Source organism: Eptatretus burgeri, chromosome 10, assembly GCF_056783735.1.
Source record: "Eptatretus burgeri isolate ZD-2024b chromosome 10, Ebu_testis_v1, whole genome shotgun sequence".
Taxonomy (NCBI): Eukaryota; Metazoa; Chordata; class Myxini; order Myxiniformes; family Myxinidae; genus Eptatretus; species Eptatretus burgeri.
In genome coordinates this window covers 59,618,169-59,625,476 of record NC_140970.1, presented here as the reverse complement: position 1 = coordinate 59,625,476, position 7,308 = coordinate 59,618,169, and positions in this window count along the sequence as shown.

The window sequence follows — 7,308 nt, the reverse complement described above, 5'->3', positions numbered from 1 at the left end:
GGAGAGAGTGAAGAAGTTGATACATATTGTTTGCTTTTGGAAGAAACAGAATTGCAGATTAATACAGATAATGGTGTGATGATTAGTCTCACATAATTTTTTGTTAAATAAATGAGTGGCAAAGTACCAACTGGGGTATATGTTAATCAAATCAATCTTCATAAACTATCATCTTGTGTTCAAAATCAAAAGCCTTGTACGATTAACGTTAATACAATTCAGAGAAAAGGAGCAGTAAGAATTGATGTTTTGCTCACAAGAGAACAGGTTAAAATCTTGAATGACACTGGCTCACTTAAAATTAAAATGACAAAACCAATGTTGAAAAAATATTCAATAAGAGAGACGAGTGGAGGATTTCTCCCATTTCTAATTCCTTTATTTGCTGGTTTAAGTGCGGTTGGAGCATTGACGGGTGGTATTTCAACAGCGGTGAAAACTGCCAACGAAAGGAAGGCTCAACTCCAGGCTCAAAAAGAATTGGAAAGACATAACAAAGAGTTGGAGAAACAAATTAGTGGAAGTGGCGTAATTGTAGATTTTGCTGAAAAACTTGAAGGTCTGCCTGATAAAGCAAGATTGTTAGTTGGAGATATGCTTTCTTCTATTGCACAAGCAGGTGTAAAATTAACGAAAAGAGGTAATGGATTATATCTTTCTAATAAATAAATGAGCATTGATGAGTGGTTGAAAAAATTTGGAAAGAATACAACATCAAATTTACAACTTGTTAAATATTGTAAGAAATTAAAAATTCATAATGTGGTTATTTGTATGAGAGATGAATTAACAAATGTACCAAAACATACAAAGAATATTATTATGAACTTAGAAGATAATAATGGGAACGGTTCTCATTGGGTTTGTATTTTTAATAGTCAAGACAAATATTATTTTGATAGTTTTGGTCTTCCACCACCTGTTGAAGTTATAAAATTCTTACAGAATGGTGTTTATCAAACATTTCAAGTCCAAGAATTAAATTCCAAATGTTGTGGTCAATTATGTCTATATGTGTTATTTCAACTCAACAAAAATAAAAAAATTTTATGATATTATTTTTAATCTAATATAAATGACTTATGTTGGTAAAGATGGTTCTATCTTTGGTGTATCTCAAGAACTGGATATTGATTTATCAAATTATTACACAAAGGCACAAGCTGAACGACATAAATATAATATAACCAAAAATATTAACATGAAAAATGCTTATAAATTAAAAAATTATCCAAGCCCAACTGAAGCGAATGACTTGGTGAGATTAAGTGATTTATCACAATATATATACTTAAATAAAACGGCTGTGTATTCCAAAGATACAGAAGTGTTGATATTATCTCCAGGTCATACAGAATTCACAGTTCGAATTAAAATAAATTTTTATAAAGAAGGGCGTATCGTTTGCATGAGAATAGAACAATGGGGGTATGACATGAATTGATTTAGGGTATAATTGGTCATTTAAAATTAACCTCGAAGACCTGGAACAATTAAATCAGTCTCGTAAGGAAGAATATTATCCACTTGGTATTGAGAATGAGTTTTGTGGGGCTACGATTAGTAAACAACAAATAAAAGAATTTAATAAGGGTAAATATAATAATGGTTTTGCCCTTGTTTATCTCATGAAAACAGAAAAAACAGGATTATATATAATAAGTAAGGAAATACAAAATGATTTAACTATGGGAAGATGGGGAGGTGTTTCATGCCATTATATTATTCTAACATATATTTCTAATACATAAATGACAGCAAGAAGGCTTCAAGAAAATTATCATTTCTGTGTCCAAGCATACCTTCAAGAAAAGGGTATTCGGTATTTTAATAAATATGTTCTACAACATAAGAATGAGGTATTTTCAATAAAAGATTGGCATTATGCTGATGTTAATAAACCGACAACTTTAGATTTAATTAGAATGTTAAATAATGAAAAAATTATAAAGTTAAGAAAAGGTAAGGCTCTTTTAGAAATTCAAAAGAAATTTTATTGGTTTCCTGTTGTAAAAAAAATTATTTTGGATACAGGAATAACAAGAAATCCTAATGAATATATGTATAATATTCTATGGGGTGTAAGCGATTCAAGGATAGTAAGGGATGAGGAAGGAGTTGAAGAAGAGAGGGAAGAGGAGGAAAAGGAGAAGGAGGAGAGGGAGAAGAAAGAGGAGGAAAAGGAGAAGAGAGAGAAGGAGGAAAGAGAGAATAGAGAGAGGGAGGAAAGAGAGAAGAGAGAGAGGGAGAAGAAAAAGAAGAAGGAAAAGGAGAAGAGAGATAAGGAGGAAAGAGAGAAGAGAGAAAGGGAGGAAAAAGAGAGAATGAATAAATATCAAAATATGGAAACCAGTGAGATTCAAAAAGATTAGGGGTATTACAGAAAATAACTCAACCCACCGAGGAGGAAAACAAAGAATTGACAAGTCTATTTGCAATACTTTCGACAAGACTATTGGCATCGACAAGATATGGATTTTAATTCAAGTTTTTCATTTTTTTTTCTTAAATAAATGGAGGAGAGAGTGAAGGCATTTCTAAGGATTCTTTATGTTTTAAAAATTAAGATTCAAATGTGCATGTTGGAAATTAAAAGGTTTTTGCACTCTGCAGGAATTTTTCTCATAAATAAATGAGTTATTGTCTCAAATGTAAAAAGAAAACTAATACTAAAAATATTTCATATATTAAAAGTAAAAATAACAGGGTTATACAAAAAGGTATATGTTCGGTGTGTGGTTCAAAAAAAAATCAATTTATCTCCAAACACAAACTCGGAGGAGATATACAAAAGTTTTTATCAGGAAGTAAATTTACAACTACTGGAATACCAGGCGAATTACATCTTCCAGGGTATTCTTTCTGTGGTCCAGGCACAAACTTGGATAAAAGATTAGATGAGGCAGACAATCCTAAATCCTGGAGTAAACCAATCAATAGAGTTGATGAAGTGTGCATGAGACACGATATTGATTATGGGAATACCACAACGTTGGAAGAAAAGCATGAAGCCGATAAAGAAATGTTGTATAATTTGTCTCTGATACAAAATCCAACCTTGAGAGAAAAAGTTGATAGGTTCATCGTGAAGAAGATGATTAGTGCTAAATTGAAACTTGGACTTGGAAATTCAAAAAACTTATAGGCTCTAATGATGCCATTAAGACTGAAGAGCAATTAGCTGATGAATTACATAAACCAATATTCACAAAGTTTCAGAGAAGGAAAGTTTATTCTAAGGAAGTTGATTATATCTGGTCTGCTGATTTGATTGAACTCAATAATGATAAGGGGTACAAGTATGCTTTAACCGTTATTGATTTGAGGAGTAGATATGCGTGGGTTGTCCCTTTAAAAAACAAAACAGGTAATACTCTTATGTTAGCTTTTCAACAGATATTTAATAAAAGTAAGAGAAAACCTAAAAAATTGTGGACTGATGAGGGTAGAGAGTTTTATAACAAGACATTTATGAATTTTCTAAAAAATAACAGTATTACATTATACAGTACCTTTAATGAAGGGAAGGCAGTTGTTGTTGAACGTTTTAATCGTACCTTAAAAGAGAGACTATATAAAAAATTCACACAACTCGGTTCACAACAATGGTCATCTTTTATTCAGGATATTGTGGATAAGTATAATGACACGATTCACACGTCAACAAATATGAAACCATCAGAAACATTTACAAAATTAAAATATGAAAAAGAGATTAATGTCAGAAAACCTAAGTTCAAAGTTGGTGATATCGTAAGAATATATAGGTGGAAATCTCATTTTGAAAAGGGTTTTACTGAACGATGGACGAAAGAACTTTTTAAAATTGTTGATGTCATAGATACGGTTCCTTGGACTTATAAAATATATGATTTGGAAGGGGAAGAGATTTTAGGTTCATTTTATTCACAGGAATTACAAAAGACAAAACTAAGCAGATAATACACCTTTGTGGACACTAGAGGGACAAGTCCGAGGTGTATTACAGTATATAATGTGTGTCAAGGGGGACGTTCTTAGATCTGTGAACCCCAAACACAGAATCCTCAACTGAATAGTCAAGGTTTAACTTTTGTTTGTGTGTGTGTGTGTGTGTGTGTGTGTGTGTGTGTGTGTGTGTGCAATGGGAGCAATAGGTTGGCGCTTCACTCCCTCCTACTATACACCGTTGTGGACACTCGAGGGCCAAGTCCGAGGTGTATAACAGTATATAATGTGTGTCAAGGGGTGGACGTTCTTAGATCTGTGAACCCCAAACACAGAATCCTCAACTGAATAGTCAAGGTTTAACTTTTGTTTGTGTGTGTGTGTGTGTGTGTGTGCAATGGGAGCAATAGGTTGGCGCTTCACTCCCTCCTACTATACACCGTTGTGGACACTCGAGGGCCAAGTCCGAGGTGTATAACAGTATATAATGTGTGTCAAGGGGTGGACGTTCTTAGATCTGTGAACCCCAAACACAGAATCCTCAACTGAATCGTCAAGGCTTAACTTTTGTTTGTTGATGTGTATGTGTGTGTGTGTGTGTGTCCCAACCCTCACATTCAAAATCTCAACCCCAACCCTCACGTTCAAAATCTCAACCCCAACCCTCACATTCAAAATCTCAACCCCAACTCAATCCTCACCCAACACAATGTCTTTTTCAAAATGAGATTTCCACCTATATATATATATATATATATATATATATATATATATATATATATATATATATATATATATATATATATATATATATATATATATATATATATATATATATATATATATATATATATATTTATATATATTTTACGTTTTTTTTTTTTCTCTTCTTCCAATTCTGTCTTTTAAGGCTTTCAGGTTTGATGACATAGAAAGAGGGAGTAAGAACTTTCTTGATAGGTTTAAATCCCAAAGAGTGGTAGCATTTCAAGTCTTCAAAATAAACCCAACTTTCCAAGTCTCCAAGGTAGTTATTTAAACCATCAAGGCAGAACTCATTTACTGATTTTTTCAAAATTTGTGAGTCTCCAAGGTAGTTCCCATATTTAGAACCATCTTGGCAAAACCCTTTTCCTGAGTCTCCAAGGTAGTTATTTAAACCATCAAGGCAGAACTCATTTACTGATTTTTTCAAAATTTGTGAGTCTCCAAGGTAAAACTTGTATTCTGGCTCATCAACGTATAACTTGTTCAGTGGGTATTGTCTTGATAACTCACAATGAGTACTATTGCTGTAAAACTCTTTTTCAGGATTTTGCTGGTCTCCAAGGTATAACTCTTTGGTTGGGTCATCAAGGACGAACTCGTTCTGTGGGTCTTGGTCGCTCATAAGGTCTTCAACCAAGCCAACAATTTCGCCCCAAGTTGTAGCAAAAGCAGTATTTTCATTTCGTATTTCAGACACAATTTCCTGTGAGAGAAAATAATAATGTATTAATTAAGTTATTTAATTATTAAATGAGTATGCTTCAATCAAAGTTTGAAAATAGGAAAATAAAAATCTTACCTCAACAGATAAGAGGTTTGAATCCAGTTCATCAACTTGAAGGTTTAGTTCCATACAAGACAGAGAGTTACAGGCAAGCACACAGCACACCATTGCCAGCAAAAACAAATGTTTAAAATGGAGCCTGGGCTTGAAGCTTTTATAGGGAAAGACTGGTGGGTGTGGTTTCCTTTGGAAATTCCCTGGGCAAGCCTAGGCAAGCCTTCATTGGGAAATTTTTCAAAACCATAACATCCTGTAATTTTCTAGTGATTTCTTTGTGAATCAGAGATGAACTGGAAATGATGTAAGAGTGGGCGGGGCTTAGCAAAAGTAGGCGGGGCTTAGGAAAAGTGGGCGTGGCTTAGAAAAAACCCACAAGAAAAGTGGGCAGGGCTTAGCAAAGTGGGCGGGGCTTAGCAAAGTGGGCGGGGCTTAGAAAAAGTGGGTGTGGCTTAGAAAAAATACCTCACGGAAAGTGGGTGGAGCTTAGCAAAAGTGGGCGGGGCTTAAAGAAAAGTGGGCGGGGCTTATTGAATACCTTGAGGAAAGTGGGCGGGGCTTAGCAAAAGTGGGCGGGGTTTAAAGAAAAGTGGGCGGGGCTTAACAAAAAATAACCTGTGGCTCAGGAGGTGGTCAAACAAGAGCATTAAGAGAAGTTTATCATTTCATAATAGCACAAAAGGGGTATCTTAAAAAATATAAAGATTCAAATGTTTTGTTTGTCAATATTTTAGATGGGGATTATTGTGCAAAGAAAATTAAACTATTGAAGGAATTTGAGAATGAACAAATCTTTATAGGTTCAATGAGTGAGCTGTTCAACCCCCAGGTGTTCAATTCAATGAGGTTCAACCTCCAGGTTAAAAGGGGAGACAAATAAATATACCTTGGGATAAAAAGGGGGTTTATTTTTCGGGAAAAAAAAGGGAATCGCTGAAAATCCCCCATTCATTTACATGGGGAAAAGTGAGCCAGAATCAGTATTCTTACCCTACTTGACTGCAACATTGTGTGATCGTGGAAATACTGCGGCCGCCGTATAATTGCTAGTGGCCATAGATTTTGGAGACCCCACGGCCGCCGTGGAAAATGTGACTTAGGCCTCACTGCGACCGTGTTCTTTGTTAATTCTCAACCTTAATCGTTGATTCCTTGGTGTTTGTGAAAACGCCTTATTTCTCTCGATAAAGTTTACTAACTTGTTTTCTTGAGTTAGAATGGCGGGTGAACGTTTCCGTGTCGAGATGTTCGAGTCACTAACTCGTAAACACGCTGTTTTTTGCTTCCATCCAAGTGAGGTGTAACTTAACGAGGTGCTTTCCGCCATTGGTAACATCGTTGGTTTACATAATATTCGTGCTGCTTGTCACATGAATAAGAAGCTTGTCGTGTTTGTGTCGGAGGAACACTTGGTGGCCACGGTGGTTGAGCATGGCCTGTTTATCGAACCGAACACTTACCTCTCTGTGTTCGCTTTACAGGCCCCAACAGTTAAAGTTAATATTAATAATATTCCACCATTTATAAGGAACCAGGACTTGTGTAACTAGTTAAACAAGTTCGGTAAGGTTGTGTCGAGGATCTCAATGGTGCCGATGTATCATGTTAGGCGATAAATTTAAACACGTCATGTCCTTTAAAAGAGTGGTTTACAGCGAACGCAGTGAGCTTCATACTTAAGCGTGCACGTGAGAGAATAGGAAACAACAACAACAACAACAACAACACAATAGTCCTGGCTATTTGGAATCCGTGTCGTCAGCGATGACCTTTTGCTTCCGGATGTTGTTAAACGCTGTGCGGTGTATAAACACGATTGGGTTTTATTTCTA